Genomic DNA, 27,593 nt, shown 5'->3' on the forward strand with positions numbered 1-27,593 from the left:
GTCGTGAACTGGAAGGTTGTGGGCACAGCCCTGAGCTGCTGGAGCTCAGGGAGCACTGGGATGTGGCTTATGGCCATAGGGTTTGGGTTTGGGAGTGCTGTGTAGGGGTTGGACCCAATGGCCTTTGCAGGTGGGTCCCCTTCCAGTTCAGGATATTTGATATCTATGGAGGGCTTCTGCAGGTACATTGGCAGCAACAGGAAAGCCCCAAAGGGAGGGGGCCTAAGAGAGAAGATGGAGCCAGGTTCTGCTTGGGGAACACTGTGAAAGCATGAGGTGCAGCAGGCACACGTTGCTGCAAGCAAAATTCCACTCGATATTAGGAGAAAGCATCCATGGGGAGGGCAGAACCACAGCCCACAGGGGGTGGAAATACTTGAAACTCTATTGGATACGACTCCAAATCTAACTTTGAAGTTGGCTTTGCCTTGAGCCAGGGACTGGGAAAAAAAAGGTCTACAGAGGGCCCTTCCAAACTGAATTGCTCTAGTATTCAATATATTAGCCAGGGAGTTTCCAACACAGAATTATTTCATAATTGCTCTTTTGCGCTTGCTCTATTTCTCTTCTGCTCTTCAGTCCCTGCTTACTCTATCTTCTCTCTCTTCCCCAAAATGGTATCATCTTTTTCCACGTTTGCAATTAAAGCAAGCATGGCTTCATAGGAAATAGGAGATAGCACTCCTGTTTTTCACCTGCATTTGGAAGCTCAGAGGTGTTGGATCCATGCAGGGCGCTGTGCTGTAAGTGGCATCAAGTACCTGCTGTAATTAGAAGCAACACAGGCAAGGAGGAACACGGCAGAGGGGGAGCACTAAGTCACACACACTCATTTGCCTGCTAACAGGCGATGAATTAAAGCATGCTAATTGCATTAATCGCTCCTGTTGAAGCTAATTTACTCTTTTTTCTTAGTGTGGGCAGTGCTACACCTAAGCTTAATGAGAAAGGCAAATAAACCAGAGTGGTGTCGTGGCACACAGCGACTGAGCTGCCAGTCAGAAACAGAGCTGCTGCGTTGTTTGCTAATGATGCACGACCCAAGGACCCAAACCCCCACCACCATCCCTGCACTGAATTGCATTTGCCAGCAAATGACACCGAGCGGAGCGTTATGATTCAGTGCAAGAATCATACATCAGAGGCTCCTTCTGCCTGTCCAAGGAGCAGTGTGCACTCTGGAAAATTAACTGCAAACCAAGTAAAGGCGGTCTGGAGGGCAAAACAACAAGAGACAGTGGGATGATAATGCATTTAAAGCAACCTGCTGGCAGGGGCAGACCCCAAAGCTGACGGAAGGAGCTTGGCATGCACTTGAGCCTCCGCCCTCTGCAGCATCCCCATCCCCTCCCACATGCTATGACCACCCAACAAATATCGCAGCCCACGTGCTGCTGCTATCTCCAGGCACTTTAGCTGGATAAAAGGGGAAAGCACTCATTGCCTGAGCTGACCCTGGACAGGGTGTACTTGCTGTCTCCCTCCAGAAGCGATTTGTGGTGTTGCTGTGATAAAGGCATTGATAAGAGCAGTTGGTGCTGAGTTGCCAAGCAAGGACATTCGGTCTGGCTGCCCTGACCCAGTGATAGCAGCCAGAGACAGGGGGAGGGCACGGCCCCTCCTGCCAGCCAGCAGCGATGCACACCAGCACTGGAGAGAAGGGCTGCCTTGTGATCCTTGGGGAAGCCACAAATATCCCCAGCAGCTCACAAACCTCTTGGTAACACAAATGAACAACGATTGGCTGGATCAGAGAGAATAGAGAGAAAAGAATCCTGGAATCCCAGAGTGGCTGAGGTTGGAAGGGACCTTCATCATGGAGCTCCAACCTCTGCAGTGGGATGGTTGCCCCCCACCAGCTGGTTGGTTGCCCTCGACCAGGAGCTCCTTCTCTGCAGGAATGCTCTCATTGAGTTCTTCTCCCATCTGTACTCACACCTGGGATGGCCCCAACTGAACATCCTGCACTTGGCTTTGTTGAACATCATTAGGTTCTCCTGGGCTCACTTCTCCAACATGTCCAGGTCCCCCTGGATGGCTTCCTTTCCATCCCTTCCTTCTCTGGTGTGAGCTGCACCACTCAGTTCGGTGTCATCTGCAGACTGCTGAGAGTGCACTCAATCCCATCATCTGTGTCACTGATAAAGATGTTAAAGAGCAGCAATAGGGATGGACTCCTGGGACAGAGGTCCATCAGACCTGGACACAGAGCCATCGACAACAACCCTCTGGCTACGATCATCCAAGCAAGAAAAAAAAAACCAAACCCAAACAAACTGAAAAAAAAACCCCAAAAGCCCAGTTTGGTGAATAGGTAAAATGACAACCCCAAAAAATCCAGTACAAACAAATGCACATTGGGATTAAAAAAACATCCAAAGCATTCAATGAGAGATATCCATGCAGAAACGTCTGGCAGTGCCAGGACGAAGGGAAACATCTGCTCAGGTCCTAAAGGCAAACTGGACTGTAGGATGCCCAAGGCAAGGTATGGAGAACAGAGTGAGCAAATGCCAGGATCAACTTCTGACTAATGGGAATCAGCAAAGGGCAATAAAAATGCAAGAGGAGGCTCAGGAGAAGGCAGGATTTGGTAACCTGAGGGCCGCTGGTAACCTGAGGGGGATGAGAAAGAAAGGTGTAACGGAGAGATGAAACTGTGCCACATGAAACTGGCACAAAGTGAACAAGGTTCGATGAAAACAAACCAAACCAGCTGTAAGATGGGGGATGAACGTCAAACTGGTCATAAGAAACCACATCTTCAAGGAGGTCCTTGTCAGCCCGTGCCACCGAGGTTAAAAATGCACTGCAGAGCTGATGGACAGGGCAGTGGGCACGTGGGATGCGTTGGGGTTGGGTTGGGCATCTTGGAGGTCTTCCAACATGAATGGTTCCATGGTTCTATGACCTGCTCCAGCCCAGCCATTCCTGGGCTCTAGGCTTTGTTCCATGCTTGAAAGACCGACGATTATAAATAATACAGGCTGTGAAATGAGGAAAAACATCTAAGGGAAGGCAGTACGCCTTCAAGCTCTCCAGCGGAGGTCAATAAACAGGGCACCTGCTTTTTACACCGTTTCAGAAAGCTTCACAGGATCCTTCTGGCGTTTTATTTTACAAATGCACCAAAAGGATAAAGAGGTTCTGAAAAAAGAAGATGAAAGTAAAGATCTGAAGAGCTTCAGCAGAGGCAAAAAGTCCTCCTACAGCCCCTGCAACAGCGCAGAAGTCCTTCAAACTGCACAAATACACCTCGTTTAGGCTTTTGCAACTTCAAGGCTTGATTTTCCCTTCAAGCATCCACCTCACGTTACATCTGACACCATTTATGCTCCTTGCAACGTGTCTCCATGCAAAGGCAGGCAAGGCATCGATGCAAACAGCACAGAGTTGGCTGCTCTGCCACGTGTGAGCCCTCCTTCCTCACTGTTTTAACACTGCTCCTTGCAGACATATGGTTCCACTGACCTGAACTACAGGAGCCCAGAATGGCTGAGCTTAGAAGGAGCTGCTGTGGGTCATCTGCTCCCAAGGGCCCACAGAGCTGCTGGCACAGCCCACAATGAGTCTCAGCAGCCATTTCCACCCTCCCTGAGCTTCACAGTGTCACAAAATGGCTTTGATTGGAAGGGACCTTAAAGATTAAATAGTTCCAACCCCTTCTGCCTTAGGCTGGTTGCTCCCCTTCTGCTTATCCTGCTCAGGGCCCCAACCAACCTGGCTTCAAGGATGCAGCATCCAACATTTCTTTGGGCAACCACTGTTGGGTAACTGCTCTTCAGGCAACTGTTCCAACGCCTCACCACCCTCTGACTGAGGAATTTCACCTCAACATCCAACCTAAATCACTTCTCTTTTAATTTAAAGCCACTCCAGCTCGTCCTGTCGCTATCAGACTGTGCAATAAGTTGGTCACCCTCCTGATGTAAGAACGGAACGGATTTAAGAATGGAACCACATGGAACTGATTCCTCTAAATACCAACATCTACACAGCCAAGAGGGCTTTAGGCCTTCACTCTTCCCAACGCTGAGACACGTGGGTGGGTTGGCCTGGATGACCTTGGAGGTCTTCTCCAGCCTTGGTGATTCTATGATTCCGTGCTCTTAGAAGCCTTTTCCAACCTTAAGGATTCCATGAGACCGCAGCACTGAGCGCTCCTGGCATGGTGCTTACCATTCCCATTCCATTGAGGGGAGTAAACTCTTCAGAAGGGCTGACAACAGCAGGATGAGGGGAAATGGATCCAAGTTGAAGGAGGGAAGATTGAGGTTGGATGTTAGGGGGAAGTTCTTCACAAGGAGAGTGGTTGGGCCCTGGAACGGGCTGCCCAGGGAGGCTGTGGATGCCCCGTCCTTGGCCGTGTTCAAGGCCAGGTTGGATGGGATCCTGGGCAACCTGATCTGAATGTGGATGTTTGGTGGCCCTGCTGGGCAGGGGGGTTGGAACTACATGATCCTTGAGGTCCCTTCCAACCCGGGTGATTCTGTGATTCCCCAGTGCACAGGGTCACTGCCTTTTTCTTGTCCTGGCAGCAGACACAGCAGTGTCTGGGTTACTCTACGCAAGGAGATGGCGTTTCCCCAAACACAGGAGTGGTGAGATGGAGATTGAACACTGCAGCTGCATTTTGGTGTCCTTACATCTCACCTGAGCGAGACACTGCAAAAGCACAGCTGTGTTCTCAGGGCACTGAAGGACGTGTAGGATGGCTCAGGCTCAGAATTTGCAGTCGTAAGGGTGAAAAAAGAGCAAGCACTGTAATTCCCACACTTATCTGTCTTCCATAGCTATACACAAACCTGCATAACTCAATAACCTGTTTTAGTGGAGTATATAATAAAATCAGTGTCACAGGGCTGCATTCATATTCCGTGACAGAGAAAACTTGCCTGAAGTAGCTTGAGACGTGGCATTTTCAGTCCAAATCTCAACATGCACCTGTCATCCTACAAGGATTTCATCTCCATGCCTCTTTTCATTGGTATTTCATTTGGTTTGGGGGCTTTTTTTTTCTCTTTGCTTATCAGAAGTAGTACTGATGGATGGGTTTGCCAAGCTAAACATCATTACAAAGAAGCCTACAAGCAGTTATCATGGAATCATAGAATCCTTAGGGTTGGAAGGAGCCTTTAAAGGTCACCTAGCCCAACTCCCCTGCAATGAAGGACACCACCTCCAGATCAGGTGCTCAGAGCCCAGTCTGGTCTGGCCTTATTACACAGAGGCTCACACATCTTTACCTCCAGTATATTTCATAGAAATGGGACATGCATCGTTAGCTAATTACTAAGGATGGGATTCGTAGCACCTCACTGTTCCACCTTTGTTGGGACGTCAAACTCAAGAAATCCTGTTTTTCCCCAGCAAGAAGCCTCTGGTGCACGGCCCCACTTGCACCTCCCACGCTGACACCCTCACAGCACTCTTTGCTGCTTTCATTTTAGGCTGCTTTTCTGATCACTGAGCAAAGCGTGACACTGCTGTGAGCTGAAGGACCCAGCCTGCAGACTGTCCCACCTCCTTTGTGGAAGAGTTTGCTCTCATAATGTAATTTAATGCACTCGTGGCCAAAAGGAACAAATGTTTGTGCATAATGAAGCACCTCAGCTCATGCTGCAACTTTTCCTGAGTTCGTTGGAAGCATCTCCTCAATTATGTTCTTAAGACTGATGCAAGACAAAATGATGGCTCCCCTCCAAAATCCATGACAGCTCTTCCCCCCAACGCTGCCTGGTGTGTCTGTAAGGACAGAAGGACAGACGTCCTGTGGGACATGAAGAGTCCCAAAGGGAGGGACACAAACCCACAAAACCACATTCGGGTTGGATGTTAGGAGAAAATTCTTCTCTGAAAGAATGATCGCGTGCTGAAATGGGGGAGCCACTGTCCCTGGAAGTGTTCAACAAACATGCAGATGTTGTGGTGAGGGACGTGGTTCAGTGGGGCAGTGGTGGTGGTGGATGGATGGTTGGACTGGATGACCTTGGAGGCTTTTTCCAACCTTGGTGACTCTAAGATTGTAAAACACAGTGGACTCACATCGCGACATGGAAGAAACTCGGTCGCTTCATCTGGATAAAAGCAAGGGAATATCACCACAATTTCCACTTTCAAGCCACAGAGCAAACTGGTAAGGAAATGGTGGCATTATCCATTTTTATCTTGGTCTCATCACAGTGACTTTCACAGAATCACAGTCACAGAATGGTTTGGGTTGAAGGGAGCTCAAGGATCACGAAGCTCCAACCCCCCACCAATGCAGGGCCACCAACCTCCCCATCTCACAGCAGCCCAGGCTGCCCAGGGCCCCATCCAAGCTGGCCTTGAACACCTCCAGGGATCACAGGGGCATCACAGCCTCTCTGGGCAGCTGTTCCAGCCCCTCACCACTCTCTCAGTAAAGAACTTACAGGTCTCAAAAGCAAGGGCTGGCTTGCTTTCGAAACCCTTCCTCCAGTATTTGCTTAATGAACAACAAGGGCTGCCATTCAGTTGTATTAAATAAATGATGGCATTAGGGATGTCTAGAGGAACTTCCTGGAACAGACCTTCAATGTCCCACAGAAGAATTAAGAGGAGAGTTCCCAGACATGAGTGACCGTGAGCTGCTGCCCGACCTCTGAACGCTTTCAAGCAATTTTCCAAAAAGCTTTTTGGTGTCATTCGCACAGGCTTTCAGGAGATTAAAGAAAATGCAGATGTAGTTCCTTTTCAAAGGAAATGGAAATGGGATAAAACTAATTTATTAGTCGTCAAGGGCAGAGCGTGGCCAAGCAAGGCTTAAGAAGGAGGATTTTTCCAAGAAATTTCAGGAAGAGGCTCTGCAATTGCCTGTAAGATGGATCTCCTGTGCTGTGCTGCTTTCCAGAAGTGTAACTTACACACACAAAGAGAAAACAAGTGTATCAGGTGTGCAAGTTCAAGATCTTAGAAGGACTGGGTCAATGAATGTCGGAGAAGGTCTTCGCTTCCCAGAGGCTGAGTCGTACACATACGTTAAACTGAGAATGGAGCACAGGTCTGCTCACAAAACTCAACTCTAAGAGTTATTCCTCTTAATGTGTGCAACAATTAATAGCAGACAATATTGCCCTGCACTGCTTTAGCATTTTAACCAGGACACGACTCGGGGAGCTGCTGCTCTTGAGACAGAGTGTGGTGAGGCACTGGCACAGGTTGCCCAAGGAGGCTGTGGATGCCCCATCCCTGCAGGCATTGGAGGCCAGGCTGGATGTGGCTCTGGGCAGCCTGGGCTGCTGCTTGGCGACCTGCACACAGCAGGGCTTGGAGCTGGATGAGCGCTGTGCTCCTGTGCAACCCAGGCCATTCTGTGACTCTATGCCCATTGTGCACAACGCGCACCATCGTTGTGTTTTGGGATGAATGGGGATGTGCTCCAAACAAGACAGTGCTGCTTCTCCTTTCCTGTTCCTGCAGTGAATCATCTCCATCAATTTGGGAGGATGTGGGAACCCACTGCCAAAGCAGCACCAGCTGCAGAAACCTTTTGTCTACAAATCCCACAAAAAAAAACCACCCAGGCTACGTAGAAGGAGAGACAAAAGACATCCAGCAGCATATTAAGGCAGAAAAAGGACATGAACAGGCAGTAAAGTCTTCAGGCTGCCAGGGAATTGAACCAGTGCTGAGAGAGACCTGAACCCACCGGCACAGACAGTGCCAGGACCCCTTCAATGCCTTTACCTCCAGGAGATCACCTTTGCCTGCAAGACGCTCACCATCGTGTGCTTGATGACTCCCAGTGTGCATTCAGTTGGGGTTCAAGAAGAATTACCTTCCAAAAGGAAATGAATTCGGGTTTAATTTTGTTATTTCTGGGGCATATCTGAACCCCTGTGATGCACACAGATGATTCCCAATGGTCCCTCACAACTTTCCTTGTACTGGGAAAACACAGTGAGGATGAAGCTTGCAGTGAGGACATTCACTTGGACTCTGGTCCAGATCGGTTGGGCAGAATGGAACGGGATTATAAGCAAACAGGAAAAGCATCCCAAAATATCCCAAAGCTTGGTGATCTTCTCCCCGTTAACAGCGATAGGATGAGAGGCAATGGCCCCACGTTGCACCAAGGGAGGTTCAGGGTGGATACTGGGGAAAATTCCTTCTCCAAAGAGTGATAATGCATGGCAATATGGGAGCCCCCATCCGTGGAGATGTTCCAGAGCTATAGGGATGTGGCACTGAGGGACACGGCCAGTGGGCATGGTGGGATGGCTTGAGGTTGGGGATCTTGGTCTTCTCCAACCTCAATGACTCTGTGATCGCCCTTAAAATGAGAGCTTCCAGGTTCTCAGAATGGAACTTCTCCAAATTGTTCCTTCCATATTCTGAATGAAAACCTTACCTCTGGGATTACTGGATTGAAGGGGAAAATCACCTCCTCTCTTCATTCTTTTTTACCCTTTCCTTTTTTCTCATACGTGTCTGAAATTAAACACTTGGGGTTGAATGAAATAATTGGACTTAAATTCAAACAGACTGGACGGCATGCAAACAATGTGTTTGGGGAAGGATAAATATTAATTATTATTCAAGCTGAATGGAATTATTTTCATGTTTTCGGGTTTCCCTGTCAAATTTCTGGTTCCACCACCACAGTGCCACGCAAGCAGCAGCCCCAGAGCATCCCACAGCACTGGGACCTGTCCTGGGGCCAAGACACTGCCCTGGGGAGCTGTGCCATGCCCACTAGCCTTGGGCAGAGCCCTTCTCTCACCTGCACCTGACCCATGATGAGCTGTAGGGCCACCATGAGGAGCTGTAGGGCCACCATGAGGAGCTGTAGGGCCACCATGAGGAGCTGGAGGGCCATGATGAGCTGTAGGGCCACCATGAGGAGCTGGAGGGCCACCATGAGGAGCTGGAGGGCCATGATGAGCTGTAGGGCCACCATGAGCCTCCCCTCCGCTTTCTCTGCTCTGGGATCTGAGCAGCAAACCAAGGGATCTGAGCAGCTCCTCACACATTTGGCCCTCCAGACCCTTTCCCACCTCCACAGTGCTTCTTTGGATGCCCTCCAACAGTTCTATGCCCTTCTGACACCCAAACTGCACACCTTGCTTGAGGTGAGGCCATCCCAGGCAGAGCAGAGTGAGACAGTTCTTTCCTGTATTTCCCCTACAGCTCATGGTCAGAGCTGTGCAGATGTCCTGAGCCACTCTCGACGTCCAGGAGACAACCATGCACATCTTTTGGGTCACTCAGACCTGCGTCCTGGAGAGGAAGCTCAGTCCTCTGCTGACATCACATCACTGAGCCAATAACCCTGACCCATTTAGGCAGCATGCCATGTCTAAGCAGGGAGGTCTCCAGCCCCCAGCTGGGCCATCCGTTCCAGCTGCACTCCTATCATTAAGCACTCCTGGAAACCAATCTCATGTATGAGAGAATCCTTAAAGTTGGAAAAGACCACTGAGATCCTCAAGCCCAACCCTCCCCCACCATGCCCACTGACCAAGTCCCTCAGTGCTGTATCTCCACGCAGCCCCAGGCTGCAGCTCCCATCCTTGCAGGGAATGCTGCCAGCCCAATGGGTTCAGAGCTGCTCTAGGAAAAGCACCCATCATGCACAAAGGTTGCACTCCTACTTTGCATCAAATGCAACTTCAGCTTCTGCACTAAAACAGACAACGGTTACAGAACCACGGAACTGTAGGGGTTGGGTGGGAGCTCAAGAGATTAAGTCCAACCCCCGCTAAAGCAGTTCCCTACAGCAGGTTGCACAGGTGGGCATCCAGATGGGGCTGGAATATCTCCATAGAAGAGAATCCACCACCTCTCTGGGCCACCCGTGCCAGTGCTCCATCACCTTTACTGTAAAGATCTTCCATATGTATGCATGGAACTTCCTATGTTCCAGTTTTAGGTCACTGCTCTTTGTCCTATCACTGCACACCACCAAGAGCCTGGCCTCGTCCATTTGCCTCCCACCTCCCTTCAGATATCTATAAGCACTGATCAGATCCCCTCTCAGTCTTCTTTTCCCCAGGCTGAACAGAGCCAGATCTCTCAGCCTTTCCTCCTATGGAAGATGCTCCAGGCCCTTCATCATCTTTGTGGCCTCCACCGGACTCCTTCCAGGAGATCCCTGTCTTTTCTGAACTGGGGAGCCCAGCACTGGACACAGTGTTGTAAATGTGGCCTCAGCAGGGCAGAGCAGAGGGGAGAACCACCTCCCTCACCCTGCTGGCCACGCTCTTTCTAATGCACCCCCCAGGATCCCATCGGCCTCCTCAATGGGAGAGATGTGGCAAAACAGCCAAGAAAGGTTGAATAAGCAAAAGGTTTGCAGGATCCCAAGGAAATTCTATGTAAACAGGGATGAATAAACTGTAAATAAATAAATAAATAAATAAATAAATAAATCTCTCCATAAAGAGCTCTTTATCACAGTGCATTAAACGAGCACATATTTTCTACGATGGTGCGTACAGCGCTGCTCATAAATGCTCATGGGCCACCATTGGACTCGTAAAGGAGTGCAGTGTTACGAATGTTTTATTGGGAACGCTTGCCCAGATTGCCATGTGACAGAGCAGCTTGCAGAAGTTCCCTTTCTTGCAGAAGAAAATAGAGCAAACCATCTTAAAAGATCACAGGATCACCAAGGTTAGAAAAGGCCTCCGAGATCAGCAAGTCCAACCACCAACCTGTGGTGAAAGGTACCCAACTGATGGTGCTGGCATCACGCATGGTCCCAGCCACGTGAGAGAGAGCATCCTGGAAATAAGAGAGGGGTTGGGAATGCAGTGCATGTGTCCCATGTGGGGACAGGGGGGAGGAACCGAACCGTGGTGCTGCTGTTCTGCAGGAGCATCCTTGGTTTAGGAGGGACATGGAGCTGTTGGAGAGCATCCAGGGAGCCACAGAAATGATGCCAGGGATGGAACAGCTCTCCCATGAGGACAGGCTGAGAGCTGGGCTGTGCAGATGGAGAAGGGGAGGAAAGGCTGCGAGGTGAGCTGAGAGCAGCCTGTCAGCGTCTAAAGGGGAGCAACAGGAAAGAAGGGGACAGGCTCTTGAGCAGGGTCTGCTGGCAGAACAAGGCTTCAAGCTCCACAACAGGAGATTTAGGTTGGATGTAAGGAAAAAGTCTGTTACAGTGAGGGTGGTGAGCACTGAACAGGCTGCCCAGAGATGTGCTGGATGCTCCATCCCTGGAGACTTCCAAGGCAAGGCTGGATCAGGCCCTGGGCAACCTGACCTAGCTGTGATGTCCTGTGCAGTGCAGAGGAATTGGACTCGATGACCTTTAAAGGTCCCTTCCAGCTCCAAGGATTCTATGATTCTATGATTCTATGATATTCTATGATTCTATGGATCCAAGTTGAAGGAGGGAAGATTGAGGTTGGATGTTAGGGGGAAGTTCTTCACAAGGAGAGTGGTTAGGGCCTGGAACGGGCTGCCCAGGGAGGTTGTGGATGCCCCATCCTTGGACGTGTTCAAGGCCAGGTTGGACGGGGTCCTGGGCAACCTGATCTGAATGTGGATGTTTGGTGGCCCTGCTGGGCAGGGGGGTTGGAACTACATGATCCTTGAGGTCCCTTCCAACCCGGGTGATTCTGTGATTCTGGGATTCTACGATGGATGGGCAGGAGATAGAGAGCTGTGGGTGCCAATCCCCAACAGCACCCATGGATGGGGCTACAGGCACCTCAATGGAGATGTCCCTGCCCACGGAGGGTTGGGTTTGGAGGGCTTTAAGGTCCCTTCCAACGCAAACCAGTGTGGGGTTCTGAGATTAAAATGGGGCTGATAGGCCGTGCCCAGCATGCTGTTTGAGAAAGGAGTGTTTGTGCCTGCGGAGACGGCGCAGCCGAGCAGACCATGACCAAAATGTAATTTATATGAAGATGTTTTGAATTTCTTCCAGCTACTCCAAAGTCAATAACGCAGAACAGCACCCTGCTGCTTGTGCACAAAGGTTTCTGCGGAGTATATGGTCTGGTTATAATTACAGGACAGCATTTAAAATTAATCACCGCAATAGCCCACGTTCAGGTACACTGTGCCATTTAATTACACGCCTTGCTGTTCACTGCACCTTCTTCTACCTGCAGTCTCAGGAATTTCTATTCTGGCAATGGGTGATTAACGTAATTATGCTTAGGGTGGGGTACTGTGCTGCCTTAGTTTTGATTTAAATATGATTTCAGCTTCCAGAAGCTGCAGTAGGTAGGATGCCGCAGACACACACACAAATGCAGGATATCACGGAACCACAGAACTGTCAGGACTTGCTTATTTTCAAGATTAACAAGGAATGCAGAAAAATGAAATGGAGATAAAAAGCTCAGCAGAAACGTGTATAAACACCGAGAAATTCCCTCTTTGCTGATGTCACAGCAAAGAACAAAACTCTGCTGCTCCATCCCAGCCAAGGACGCAGCGTCCACCTCCAGGGGACCCGGGAGGAAACGCAGTGGGCTTTGCAGCCATCCGCATCCTCCTCTTCCAGATTGGTGTAACAGCAAATAAAAAGGCACGATAAGTCCCAACAAACGGGCAAATAACCTCAAAAGGAGATTAAATGCCTTTGTCCTGTTTGTGTAACTAACGGGTTTGCGCGCCGTTAACAAAAAAAAGCAGTCAGTTTTCTTATTTTAACCATTTCTTGAAGGTCATTTCTACCCAGAAATTGTTAGAGACCTCCAAACTTGTTATATAACAAAGACCAAGCTAAACATACGGCCTTGGGCTGGTTTGAATTAGCTCACTTGTATCCACGGCGTTTCATCAATACGCACTGCCATAGTAACTGCTTCCTCTGCTGGAATGCTAATTATTCCCCTCCGCTTCCAGGAACAAGAGCATTAGACCTACAAAAAGATTCCTTTCTCCTCCTCTCATTAGCTGGTTTTACTTGCTCAGCGCATTAATGCAGAGCTAAAAGTGATTACACAGGGGCAGCAAATGAGCTGCATAAATCTGCTTGCCGTACGCATTAGGGACGCGGGAGAAACGAGGGCGACGCTGGAGGAAAACCCAATGAGTGGTGCTTGGGTTGGATTTGCCTCTGGCTTTGCATTTGCTGTCCTGGTGAGCAGCACAGCGTGCTGCTGGATGCTGTGGTCCCGTATGCACAACCCGAACCTGAACTGCTGTTCAGACTCCTCAGCTCCGAGACCAATCCACCCCCAAGCCACCCATGCCCAGCTGCCACGACCCTCAGTGTCACATCTGCTCTTTCTCTTGAACATCTCCCTTGAAGACTTCCACTGAAAATCCCAGTCTCGAAATCTTGCTCCCAGCACTGAAACCCAACTGGCCAAGGAAGCAGCCCACAGCTTGATGGAATAAATCCTCACGTCTCGGAAGATGACTCTAATAAATGCCAGCAATATTTTCGAGGGACACAAAACAACGTGACGCAATCTTAAGTTATTGCTCTACATTTTTGCTTGCTCCTGTATCGCAGAACTTCAAAGATTTCTTTGTTATTGGAGAGCAAAACATTTCAGGACAGATTCCAGGTTGGGATGACTGCTTTGGTATCCATGGAAAAAACACAGCAGCTGCCTGGGGCTGTTCTGCTGTTCTTATTTAGTAGTAGAACAGAGTTCATGCACTTTGCAAGCCCAGAGAGGCTGTGATGCCCCGTCCATCCCTGCAGGTGTTGGAGGCCAGGTTGGATGGGGCCCTGGGCAGCCTGGGCTGCTGTGAGATGGGGAGGTTGGTGGCCCTGCATTGGTGGGGGTTGGAGCTTCGTGATCCTTGAGCTCCCTTCCAGCCCAAGCCATTCTGTGATTCTGTTATTCTATGATTCTATGATCACACCGCCTCATTTCCAAGAAATACTGGAAACAATGCATCCCAAGCAGCAGCACTGCAAGCAAGCACAGTCCTTGTGGTCAAATCCGCGTTGAGGAGAAATGCAGGCTCTGAGCACCTGATGGGGCTGGGGGCGTCCCTGTTCTTTGCAGGAAACGTCTTCAACATGATTCACTGATTCCCTTTCCCCTCCAAAATAATAATACATCAACTCACATCTCTTCCACACTTGCTAAGTGAGAGAGGAAGGACCTTGGTTGTGCTGCGCCCAGAGGTTTCTCATTGCACTTCATGGAGACTGCTGGTCCCATGCTTTGCTCTCATACCACCCATTTGCTGGCCACAGAAATGCAAACAAGCACTCAAATAACGTGAGAACAAATAAGAAACCCAAGCAACAAAAACTAAATGCAGACACCAGCAGTTGCCAACAACTAATTAAGCAATTAAGTTCTGGGTGCCCTTTCCCTACAGGTACCAACGCCAGGCTGCAGGGGTTGGAGCTGGATGATCTGGGAGGTCCCTTCCAATCCAACCCCACTCTGGGATTCTAACTGCTGGTTTTCTGTTAGGTACATGGCTCATGAAGACAGTCATTACAGCAACAATTACTATGAGGGAAAGCTAAGTGCTATCTGACCCACACACACAGACAAAGGGTGAAATCATTTGGAGAACAAACTGGTGCTGTGTGGAGCCAGGAGTTGGACTCGGTGATCTGTATGGGTGCCCTCCAGCTTGGGGCTGTCTGTGACTCTACAAAAAAATTCTGTGCCAACAATCAAAAGATGCAGTCACACATCTCACAACTGACACAACTCATCACACCAGTGCCACAGACCACATCACGTCCCACTGTGACCCAGCTCTGTGCCAGGAACCCAACCGCATCCCACCGAGCCAACGGGGGGGAAACCAGCAGGACGCAATGAGAAGGATGGAGATTGATGGGGAGAGATTAAGGAAGCTGAACGCAGGCAGCTGGGCTAAGTGAGGATTTATGGGACACTTCTGCGTGCCTACAAACATTATGGGCAATGAGAGAAGAGGAAGCAGAGCTGCCATCAACAAGCTGATGGTAGCAGAATGACGATTTACAGTGTCTATCATGGAACCACATAAAAATTGGAGAGGATCCAGGGGAGGGCCACAAAGATGAGCAGAGGGCTGCAGCACCTCCCTACAAAGACAGGCTGAGGGAGCTGGGCTTGTTCAGCATGGAGAAGAGAAGCTGCGGGGTGACCTCAGTGCAGCCTGCAGTGCCTCAAGGGAGCCTGCAGACAGGAGGGGAGTCAGCTCTGTGAAAGGGGAGATGGCAGCAGGACAAGGGGAAATGGTTTGGAGTTGAGGGAGGGCAGCTGGAGGTTGGATGTCAGGGGGAAGTTGTTTAGAGAGAGAGTGGTGAGGGGCTGGAACAGCTGCCCAGAGAGGCTGTGATGCCCCGTCCATCCCTGGAGGTGTTCAAGGCCAGGTTGGATGGGGCCCTGGGCAGCCTGGGCTGCTGTGAGATGGGGAGGTTGGTGGCCCTGCATTGGTGGGGGGTTGAAGCTTTGGGATCCTTGAAGTCTCTTCCATCCCAACCCATTCTATGGTTCTATGATCTCGATGGTATTAGACGCAGTGAACCCTGTGAACCCTCTGCAGCGCTCTGCAAATGGGGACATCATCTCTGTCCCATCGCTTCTGACTCTGGAGCAGACATGCTCACATCCACTGAGGAGGAATAAAGAGAAACGTTTCATCGATAAGAGATGAAAGCACAGGAAAGAAGGAAGCTCATAAATAGAGTTAATTTTTAATATCGCTCCACCATGCACTCGTAATTTTCAGCTGATCAAGCAAACACCAGTGCTGCACAGCTCTCTTTGTAAACCATAGGAAAATGGAGAGAAAGCACTGTGAATTCCTACAGACTGGGTAGCTTCTTCTGATGTCACAACACGAGCATAATTCTACACAGAATCACAGAATGACAGAATGGCCTGGGTTGCAAAGGAGCTCAATGCTCATCCAGCTCCAAGCCCTGCTGTGTGCAGGTCGCCAAGCAGCAGCCCAGGCTGCCCAGAGCCACATCCAGCCTGGCCTTGAATGCCTGCAGGGATGGGGCATCCACAGCCTCCTTGGGCAACCTGTGCCAGTGCCTCACCAAGCTGTGCTGAACACAAACACATCCCATTCCCTCTGAGATTCTGTCTCTTTTTTATCCCCAAACCAACTGTGCAACAGCTCAAACTCGATGGCCGCTGGAAGTCAAACCCAATGGCCGCAGCTTTCTGCAGGTTTTTCTTCTCTTGTTCTGGTTGGGTGCTGAAATGAGCTGCCCAGGGGAGTCACCATCCCTGCAGGTGCTCCAGAACCATGGAGATGCTGTACTGAGGGACATGGCTTAGTGGGAAATATGGGTGGTAGGCGAATGGTTGGACTGGATGATCTTTCCCAACCTTGGTGATTCTGTGATCCTACAGCTCTTCCCTGTGTTTCGTTTTAGTGGTTTTGTTTCAGTGTCCTCTGCAGAACGTGAACCTTCCAGATGCTGACCGTGGGGTTGGGGGCTGCTCCTGACTTACAGCCTCCTGCAAGGCTCCCAGCTCCCAGCACAGAGCACCGAGAGCTTCAAGGCAAAGTTGGTCTCCATGGGAATGGAGGACAAACTAAAAATAACTGTCAGACGACATCTTCACAGTTTTGCAGGAGATATTGTCATGGCAATGAAAAGAGTTGTAACCTGTTGTCATGATAACCGAAGTTGGAAATTAATGGGAAAGTGTTCTGCTTCCATATTTATTCATCGTGGGGCTAACACTCAGGGCTACACACTGCTGCCCTGGAGGAACAGCTAGTGGTGAAATTAATGGGACCAAGCTCATTAGGCTGTGCTATCACTGGCTCTTCCCTCTTTCATTATTGCCAATTATTTATTTTGAGTGGTTTCAGCACGTTTTGAGACTTTGTGAAGATTTTACTTCATTTGGAGATGCTGTCAAACATTTCTCTGGGCTGATGGTGGCAGAGCAACACGCCGGGGGCTGGCTGCTGGTTTCAATAGGGACCAAAACGCAGCCTGATGGAAGGGGCACTGTCCTGCCTTTGCTAATACACCCACATGCTTAATGCACAAATTGTTGGTGCTCCTACTGTTGTAATGTCTAACTCATGGCATAGGCTCCCAGTAAAGCTGGTATGGATTTCACAGGATCATGAAGGTTGAAAGAGAGCTCAGATATCCTCAAGATACCCAAACCAGGGAAGGAAACAGCCGAGAGCAATGAGACATCCAGAGAGAGAGGAAAAGGGGTGGCGATTCAACTGGATGATGACAGAAGGAAGAGGAGAAAGATTGCAATCACCATCAGCTCCTAAAGGCACAAATGGCCCACCCCAAACCTGCCTGCCTTTGCCAATTAAGGGGAACCCAGGAGACAGGCAAGGCTTCCAAGCACAGTGGAGATGTGGCACTGGAGTACATGGTTGGTGGGCATGGTGGGATTGGCTGGGGTGGACTTGAGGATCTTGGAGGCTGGATGCTGTGTTGAGGGACATGGTTTAGTAGGAGCTATTGGGAATAGGTGAACAGTTGGACTGGGTGATCTTTTAGGTCTTTTCCAACCTTGGTGATTCTATGATTCTATGATTCTATGATCTTGGAGGTCTTTTCCAGCCTCAATGATTCTATGATTCTATGACTTGACAGCCCCATCCCTCGTTCTCCATCAGGCACACGTGTGTCAGACTCCACATGCGTTCACTTTGGTGTTATGAGTGTGTGGGGAGGACAGAATAAGCAAAATGAGAGATGAGGTGTTGGTTTTTTTAATGTCACCTTCCCCTTCTGCACATCTCACCTGCATTTTGCTGCCAATGATGCATGAAGCCTCATAACGTGGGCAAATCCCACCCTTGGGATTTGATGTAGGACCACATCCACAGATCTTCTTCCAGCTCCCTTCCCCAGCAATTACACCTAACAAGTAGTACTGATCCTCAAGTGTTTGCTTGAGCACAGAAGCAAACAAGGATTTAATGGGCTGTACTTTGGGGATGGGTGCTGGAGGAGAAGACAAACTTCAAACACATCCACCAAAGGTCAAGCGCCAAGCTGGGCTTCCTGCATCAGAAGTGCTGTCATCCTTCAACTCTCCGAAAGCAACAGGAAAAGATGGAGAAACGCAGAGTGTGATCTTCACAGCCGAGATCCAACTTGGCACCAGTTGGCTGTAAGGGATCTGAGAGTCCCTGACCTGTGCATGCCGTGGGATACCCACAGATGTGCACCATCCAGCAGTCCTGAGCTGCAACAAGGGGCTCAGAGCAAACCGTGCCCTATTTAAAGCTCTATGTGACCATTACCACGACTTCACTTATGAAAAATCACCCTGTTCACTCCGAAATCACGATGATGGTTAAATATATGGTTCCCCTGTATTCAGCACTGGTGAGGCCGCACCTCGAGTGCTGTGTCCAGTTTTGGGCCCCTCACTGCAAGAAAGACATTGAGGCTCTGGAACGTGTTCAAAGGAGGGCAACAAAGCTGGTGAGGGGTCTGGAACACAGGGCTGATGAGGAGAGGCTGAAGGAGCTGGGAATGTTCAGGGTGAGAAGAGGAGGCTCAGGGGAGACCTCACTGCTCTCTATAACTTCCTGAAGGGAGGCTGCAGGGAGCTGGGGGTCGGCCTCTGCTCTCGTGTCATCAGTGATAGGAGCAGAGGGAATGGCTTCAAGCTGCGGCAGGGGAGATTCAGGCTGGACATGAGGAAGTATTGCTTGTCAGAAAGGGTGGTCAGGCACTGCAATGGATGCCCAGGGAGGTGGTGGAGGCACCGACCCTGGGGGTGTTCAAGGCAAGGCTGGATGTTGTGTTGAGGGACGTGGTTTAGTGGGAGCTGTTGGGAATAGGTGAACGGTTGGACTGGATGAGCTTTGAGGTCTTTTCCAACCTTGGTGATTCTATGATTCTATGATTCTATGATTCTATATCACTATTTCCTTCACTGCTTTCTGGGGACAGAAAAGTCATACCAGCGACGGAACATCAGTCTTTGCCCACACCTTCCACACGCAGCAGAAAATGTCTTCACCTCAATAATTACTTCCTCATTTGGAATAAGAAGAACCTGGAGGTAAGCAGAAGCTCAGAGGCATACACACTCCCATCTTCCTGAATGAAACCACTCATTGTCAGGCTGCTGAAATTAGTTCTTTCCCATTGGATCTCATTCATGGCTATTATGTGCTTTGCATCTCCTGGGAATGCCACCAAAATCAACAACTCCTGCTCCCTTGAGACGGATGCTCATCTCTGCAAGGCATGAGGCTTCCAGTAGTGAGAGATGCTAACTTCAATCCTGGGTGTAAAGAGATGGCAATGAATCAAGCAGAAGGCTGAAACTGCCCTCGTTTACGCACTAAAGGGACTTAATTTACTGAGCTACAAAGGTCTTCACCTGTCATGACTGCAGGGTTTCCCTCTTGCCCTTCCTTCCATCACCCTCACGTCCAGCAGCTGTGGCCAACATCTCAATCTTGCAAGAGCTCATCCTATCAACCTGGCTTTGCTGTTATTTGAGGCACTTCTCTTCACCCTCAAGCCAACATACCTTCATCATCAAGCCAACATACAGGCTCAGGAGGTTGTAAGCAATGGGGCCGTCTTCCTCTCAGCTAAACAAAGGTTTGTTGGGTATTATAACCCTGGTGGAGAAAGCCATGATTTCCAACGGCTCTGAACACCTACAGCAGCCAAATGCTTGTCCTGAAACACCTCCAGGGATGTGAATGGTGTTACGAGTGTGTGAGGAGGACAGAATAAGCAAAATGAGAGATGTGGTGGTGGTTTTTTTAATGTCACCTTCCCCTTCTGCACGTCCCACCTGCATTTTGCTGTCAATGATGCACGAAGCCTCACAACGTGGGCAAATCCCACCCTTGGGATGGTGAATCCACCATCTCCCTTGGCAGCCAGTGCCAACGCCTCAGGGCTCCTTATGAGAACCAATTTCTCCTCACATCCAACTTGAACCTCCCTTGGTGCAACCCCAGATCCTCCGTGGACAAAATGCAGGACCTGGCAATGGGCCTTGCTGAACTCCAGCCCAATGGCCTCAGCCCAGCCACCAGCCTGCCCAGATCCCTCTGTAGGGCCTTCCCACCCCCAGGCACATCCAAATTTCCCCAGCTTGGTGTCATCTGCAAACGTACTGAGGGTGCACTCAGTGCCCTCATCCAGGTCCTCAATAAGGCAGCCCTCATTCCTGCATGGAGTGAGCACACCTCTCCAGCAGCAGAAATGTGGGGTCAGAGCCAGGGGATGCAGCACGGGGGGCAGGAGGAAGGGAAGAAGCCATCACACTGAGGAGTCTTTCAGGCCCCCATCTATTTGAACAGTGCCAAGCAAGCTCACTGATGCAATATTTTCTTCCTGCGCTCCGAGCCAGGGCTCTGGGATCTCATAAATCATCTCTGGCTGCAGAGACATTAAAATTCAAGCCCAGTACTGCGTCAGATGAAACGAGGCCGAATGCCAGCGAGAGCACAGAGGGGGAAAGGCAGGAACACGCGCTTGGAAATAAGTGTAGGAACGTGTTTGCATACAAGCAACCCCTGGATTTGGGTTTCTGCGCAGCAGAAAAACAGACCCGGTGATTTGCAGATGTGGTGCAAAGCAGGGGAATGTTTCTGACAAAGGTCCTTAAGACCTCATCGCAGGTCACGGTGCTGCACACACAGACGGACCTCTGTGCTGCGTGAAGAAATCACTGTGTGCCAAGAGAGGAGAAAAATTCAATATTTAATCTGCAAACAGATTGCAGAAGGCAAGCCGCTGCATTTTCATTTATGACTTTCAGCCTACAAAAATACAACAGCATATACCAAAGTGATTCTCTGCTGCTCCTGACATAAATAACAAAAGTGGAGGTGAGGAGCAAATGTTATGTGTGTGGGGCAGAGCGGAGGGCAGCATCTGAGCTGTGCATCACAGAGAAAAGCAAATGGGGATACAGGATAAGGGAGGTGGTGGAGTCACTGAGCCTAGGGATGTTCAAGGCAAGGCTGGATGCTGTGTTGAGGGACATGGTTTAGTGGGAGCTGTTGGGAATGGGGGAACGGTTGGACTGGATGAGCTTTGAGGTCTTTTCCAACCTTGGTGATTCTATGATTCTATGAATTGGAACTGCAAACTCCCCAGGGTGGTGGGCACAGATCTGAGATCAGGGAGCAATGGGACACAGCTTTGATGCAGGGCTGGGGTTGGGGGTGATGTGGGGGGCCGGAGTTGGGCACAGTGATCCCTGTGGGTCCCTTCCAGCTCGAGGTTCTGTGGAGGGGAGGGAATTCCCTGAAACAACCTCTTTTTAAAGAAGCTTCCCAGCAGGAATTGCATCCAATTGAGTGATCTTCTCAATGGATCCTCCCAGCTGCATCCAGATGTGGAGTCCTCAGTACAGGAGAGACGTGGAGCTGTTGGAGAGCATCCAGAGAGCCACAAAAATGATGCCAGGGATGGAACAGCTCTCCTATGGGGACAGGCTGAGAGCTGGGGCTGTGCAGATGGAGAAGGGGAGGAAAGGCTGCGAGGTGAGCTGAGAGCAGCCTGTCAGTGTCTAAAGGGGAGCAACAGGAAAGAAGGGGACAGGCTCTTGAGCAGGGTCTGTGGTGACAGAACAAGGGGCTTGAAAGGCACAGAAGATTTCTAGGAACAGAGCACAACAGTCATCATCATAAGAGCAGACAGATTGAGGTGGAAAAAAATAGAAGGACGCAACAGATACACAGCCGTAAGGAAGACAGAGCCAACAGCCTGTATGGAAGTAAAGGAAACACGTAGGAAGAGGCATTTAAATAGTCTAAAACAATGGAACCACGAGTGAAACAAAGAAGCAGAAAGAGAAGACTGCTTAGAAACAAACTACAGACAACAGATGCCAACAACAAATAGAGTTTGTGTGATATACAAAGACTAGGAGTCATACAGGAAAAAACTGCATCCACCCATCACAATACTCGAGATACATTTTAAAGGCCCAAACAACTACACAGAATCCAACTACACATCACCTAAGACAGAGCTTTGGCAGGACTAAAGCTTAAAAATAAAGTGTTTCACTTCCTCAAGTGAGTGAAGAATTTATGACCGTACGCCAACAGTCTACAGCAGCAACCGACACAAAAAATGCTCTGTTCGCCTTATATTGGCTTTTTTCTCCCCTCCCTTCTACGCGTCTGCTTCAGCCCAAGCCATTCAATCTTTTTATTTCTCTTTTTACTGCGAGGAAAAAACAAAATCAATATTGTGGCCGAGCAACGTGGCGCAGCACAAAGCCGTTCTCTGCGCTACGCGAGCACACGGGATTAGAAGGCACACAATGGGCTCATTCAGGAACACAGAACCTGAGTTTTGCTTGCTTTTAGGATCTGGGACTGTTCTGTTTTGTTGTTGTTTTTCTTTTTACAATGGGGGAAAGTCAAAAGCACACAAATGCTTACACAGAGTCCCAATATAAGGTGAGGGGTAGAAGCTGTTCCAGCAAGTAGCTGGGGCCCTCAGCACAAGAAGGACGTGGAGCTGTTGGAGGATCAGAGATCATGGAGATGATCAGAGGGCTGAAGCACCTCCCCTATGGGAACAAGCTGAGAGAGCTGGGGGTCTTCAGCCTGGAGAAGACAATGAGACATTATAGCGACCTTCCAGGACCTGGAGGGGCTGCCAGGAAAGCTGGGGAGGGACTTTTGATACGGGCAGGTAGTGACAGGATGAGGGGAAATGGCTTTAAGCTGCAAGAGGGTAGGTTTGGAGTAGGGATTGGGAGGGAATGCTTTCCTGTGAGGGTGGTGAGACAGTGGTGCAGGTTGCCCAGCCAGGCTGTGGATGCCCCGTCCCTGGAAGCACTGCAGGCCAGGCTGGATGGGGCTGTGAGCAAGCTGGGCTATGGGAGGTGTCCCTGCCTGCAGCAGGGGGTTGGGAGTGGGTGAGCTTCAAGGTCCCTTCCAACCCAAACCATTCTGCCCTTCTATGAAGTTGCTGGGGAGCTCCTGGAGGGCTGGTGTTAGCTGGAGAGCTGTGATTGCCATATCCTTGTTTTTTAAAAGGGGCTCAAATGCACCCCTGGCGATGAGACAGCTCAACTCTCCATTTCCAGCACTGAAAGGAAAGGAAGAAGCCTTTTGTCCTGCTACACTCAGAGGTGTGGGATGCTACACTCCAATGCTCCATCACGTCGCCCATCTGCAGCAGGACCACGGCCAGCATATCCAAACATGGCACACAGCCATCATGCATGCTCATAAACCACAGAATCACAGAATCACCAAGGCTGGCAAAGACCTACGATACCATCCGGTCCAACTGTCCATCTATCACCAATAATTATCTCTAATTCATGTCCCTCAGCACAACATCTAAGGACGCTGGGTCTAAACGACCCAAACCCAACCAACAGCCCCCCTTCTCCTCGCTCTCCAGGATGGGGAAACTTGTACCTCACTTCCTCCAATATTTTGGAGGAAGAGCTCCACAAGTTGCTGCCACGAATTGGACGACGTGAGCAGCAAAGCAGAGCTGAAACTCAATCAGCTTCCAGCACTGAGAAATGCAGCATGTCGCTCGGTTGTGTTACTGCACAGAAACAACTCATTTGCACTTAAAATAACAAGAGCCCACACGAGTCAGATCTGATTCCTCTCCCAGCCGAGCACCACTTCCCTGCCTGCTCCACGCACACCGATTAATAAACACGAAGAAACGCCAGAGGAAAAATATTCACTGCACCCACTTTATCCATTTTGAATCACTGAAATCAATCCAACACCCTTCAAAATTCCTGTTTCACAGAACCAGTAAGCGGTGCATCACCTTGTTAAACCCACAGATGGCATTTCATAGAGAATGGAAGACGAGTGCGGAACATCAGCGGCCTCATCTTCCTCAGCGCTCGCCAAAAACCTTCTGACTTATGCCAGCAGGGAAGATAAGGTCGACTTCACCTTCTTCACTCAGTAGTTTTGTCAGGAGCTGGTTTTCTTGGCCAAAGAACCAATCTGTTGTCACAGGCATTGCCTTCGCCGGGAAGGATACAGGAACGTTTTAATTTTATGTTAATAAGAAAGGTTGAAATTAAGCCTAGAATTATCTCTGTCCCATGAAGATCATGCAAAGGAGGATTGAAGGCCGACTGCAGAAATCCCCTCAGCACATCCTTCCACTTGGACAAACTGTGAGGCTGCTGGCTTTCAGTATACCAATAAATTAAGCGAAGAGCAATGCTGAGCATGCAAATCAGCTCTGCTCTGTGCAGCCAACGTCCAACACAAACGACACTGAGCAGGATAAAACCTTCAGCAAGAGGATGGAAGCAGGCTTAAAGGTCCCCTCCAACCCAACCCTTATGGAGGAAAACAGCATCGTTCTCGGGTCATTTATACTGACTTTGCTGTGGAGACAAGTATGGACACAAAATGATGAAAAAAACACCATTTTCTCAAGACAGTAAGGGTTACCTTACAGGAAGAAATGGTTTGAAGTCAAAGGAGGGAAGATTTAGATTGGATATCAGGGGGAAATTCTTTATTAGGAGAGTGGTGAGGTGCTGGAACAGCTGCCCAGAGAGGCTGTGATGCCCCTGTGATCCCTGGAGGTGTTCAAGGCCAGGTTGGATGGGGCCCTGGGCAGCCTGGGCTGCTGTGAGATGGGGAGGTTGGTGGCCCTGCATTGGTGGGGGGTTGGAGCTTCGTGATCCTTGAGCTCCCTTCCAACCCAAACCATTCTGTGATTCTACGACAGCCCTTTAATCTTGCATTTTCATTCTACCCAACTGCATGCTCATGCCTTGTCCCTTACACAAAAAGTCTGCATGAAATACCTCCATGTATCATCCAGGAAAACTGTGGAACCGCTGGGGTTGCTTGTGGCTAATGAATTACCTGCAGGACGAATGCATTTGGTTCTATGATTCCATCATTCAGAACTGTCAGATGCACATTTTTAATCACGAAAACCAGAAGATCGGGCCATCTGAACACAGCCACCCCATCAGACCTTCCCAATGTGTTGCACCCCAGGATCCTTACGAACCCCTTTCAACTCCTGATACCCTATGATTCGGGATATGATATGATACGATTCGTGCGCTCACACTCACACTCCCTGACCTCCCCATTGACTCCTGAAAGAAACAGAAGATGTGTCTGCCTTCCCCCACCCTGGGTGAGTTGGGAGCCTCCGTCCTGAGGCTCTCACTTTCTGCCATTGCCACACATCCCCAACTCTTCCTGGAGTGACTGGGAAGAATTGGGAAGAGCAGTGTCCAACGTTGCTCCCCAAGTGGCCAAGCATCCCCAATCTGGCTGGCTTGAGGACACTGCATGATCAACACGGGCTGCAAGGATTCACTGAGAGCCAAGAACTTCAGAAGACATGGCCAGCAGCAGGCAAGGGACTCATGTATTGGAGTGGGAGTGTTGAGTCTACAGAGATACCGTGCTCCATGTGTACTCACTTCCAAACACAGGTTTGCCTCTCCCTTCCCACTACACCACAAGTACATTTGTCCAGACATAACCTCTTTAAAATGAAGGTTTGGGTTTTGGAAGACTACAGTAAATAATTCTGATGTAAATCCCAGGGATGGGACTCATGACCAAACACAGCTCTAAGCATCTCCGTCGGAATCAACCAGCAATGTGCCTTTCAACACAAGGGAGGAAGAAGGGCTTCTAAAACATAATGCACACATCTCATAAGAACAAACCTAGGAGAGATGCTCTTTCCTTGCCATTCACATCTCCACACTGCACCTCAAACTGGGCAGAAAAACGTGGAACCAGAGTGATGAGGAGGGACCACAGGCCAAGGTGTGCGAGCAGAACATCCTAATGCAGCAGTACAGCAAGGAGTTTGGGATTGCATCATGGATTTTGGTCTGAGAGCAGGCAGAGGGCTGACTGATAACTCTACGGAAGAGTCCAGGCAGTAATGTGTGGAGCAGGACAGAATATACCCACACTGTTTAGTGATTTTTTGAATGGAAAGGCTGAGAAAGTAGAAAAACTGAGATTGCCCTGTTCATTTTAAATAAAATTTCAAGTAAACCTTCAAATAACTTCCAAAATTCCTCTTATTTTTCCAATTTCCAGCAGTCATTGTGGAATAAAAAAGCAGAAAGACAGCTCAGTGGCACATGGAGCCTGAAGAGGGCTATTTGTCCAAAAAACTCCACTGATGTCCATAGGCAGAATCTCCATGATGTGCCACACATGCAGGAGAACAGCCCTGGCAGGTCCTGGCAGCAGGAGAGCATCGTGCACTGCAGCCACGCAACACAAACCCTCAGAGATTTACTCACCAGCTTCACATCTCTGAGCTCGTGGACTTTATTATCAGCTTTTATTTTAGCAATAGCTGCAATGAACACAGGGCAGCCTAACGAAGGTTCATGAAGCACGGCATCTTATCAGCATATTAATCAGGCTCTGATAGGGAAAATGATCATGGTGTAAGCTACAATGCTTTTATGGTTTCACGCTTGAGGCTCCAGAAAAGACTGATTCTTCATCCCTGATTCCCCTCCAGTGAGCTCATCCATTTGCCACAGGACTGGTGAGCACTGAGGACACACAGCCTGCCCAAAAGTTCACCGAAGATTGGCGAGCACTGAAGGCAAATAACTTGCCCAAAAGTTGACCCAAGGTTGGTGAGCACTGAAGGCAAATAACTTGCCCAAAAGTTGACCCAAGACTGGCGAGCACTGAAGGCAAATAACCTGCCCAAAAGTTGACCCAAAGTTGGTGAGCACTGAAGGCAAGTAAAATGACCAAAAGTTGACCCAAAGTTGGCGAGCACTGAAGGCAAGTAAAATGACCAAAAGTTGACCCAAAGTTGGCGAGCACTCAAGACACACAGCCTGCCCAAAAGTTGACCCAAGACTGGCGAGCACTGAAGGCAAATAACCTGCCCAAAAGTTGACCCAAAGTTGGCGAGCACTGAAGGCAAATAACCTGCCCAAAAGTTGACCCAAAGTTGGCGAGCACTGAAGGCAAGTAAAATGACCAAAAGTTGACCCAAAGTTGGCGAGCACTGAAGGCAAGTAAAATGACCAAAAGTTGACCCAAAGTTGGCGAGCACTCAAGACACACAGCCTGCCCAAAAGTTGACCCAAAGTTGGCGAGCACTGAAGGCAAGTAAAATGACCAAAAGTTGACCCAAAGTTGGCGAGCACTGAAGGCAAGTAAAATGACCAAAAGTTGACCCAAAGTTGGCGAGCACTCAAGACACACAGCCTGCCCAAAAGTTGACCCAAAGTTGGCGAGCACTGAAGGCAAGTAAAATGACCAAAAGTTGACCCAAAGTTGGCGAGCACTGAAGGCAAGTAAAATGACCAAAAGTTGACCCAAAGTTGGCGAGCACTCAAGACACACAGCCTGCCCAAAAGTTGACCCAAAGTTGGCGAGCACTGAAGGCAAATAACTTGCCCAAAAGTTGACCCAAAGTTGGCGAGCACTGAAGGCAAGTAAACTGACCAAAAGTTGACCCAAAGTTGGCGAGCACTGAAGGCAAGTAAACTGACCAAAAGTTGACCCAAAGTTGGCGAGCACTGAAGGCAAATAACTTGCCCAAAAGTTGACCCAAGATTGGTGAGCACTGAAGGCAAATAACTTGCCCAAAAGTTGACCCAAGGTTGGCGAGCACTGAAGGCAAATAACCTGCCCAAAAGTTGACCCAAGATTGGTGAGCACTGAAGGCAAATAACTTGCCCAAAAGTTGGCCCAAGGTTGGCGTGCACTGAAGGCAAATAACCTGCCCA

At 49.5% G+C, this 27,593-nt stretch overlaps 1 protein-coding gene and 1 long non-coding RNA gene across 2 annotated transcripts in view; one reads left to right on the forward strand and one right to left on the reverse strand.

The window, feature by feature from the left end:
* The window catches only part of LOC128088681 (uncharacterized), an 80,662-nt gene extending 61,895 nt beyond the window's left edge, over positions 1–18,767 (forward strand). The window contains exon 3 of the long non-coding RNA XR_008210348.1: positions 18,694–18,767. This is a non-coding gene — a long non-coding RNA (uncharacterized LOC128088681). The remainder of the gene's footprint in view (positions 1–18,693) is intronic.
* The window catches only part of FAM168A (family with sequence similarity 168 member A), a 166,123-nt gene that overhangs the window by 52,322 nt on the left and 86,208 nt on the right, over positions 1–27,593 (reverse strand). The window lies entirely within an intron of this gene.

This window comes from Tympanuchus pallidicinctus, unplaced genomic scaffold (genome assembly GCF_026119805.1).
Source record: "Tympanuchus pallidicinctus isolate F22 unplaced genomic scaffold, pur_lepc_1.0 scaffold36, whole genome shotgun sequence".
Lineage (NCBI taxonomy): Eukaryota > Metazoa > Chordata > Aves > Galliformes > Phasianidae > Tympanuchus > Tympanuchus pallidicinctus.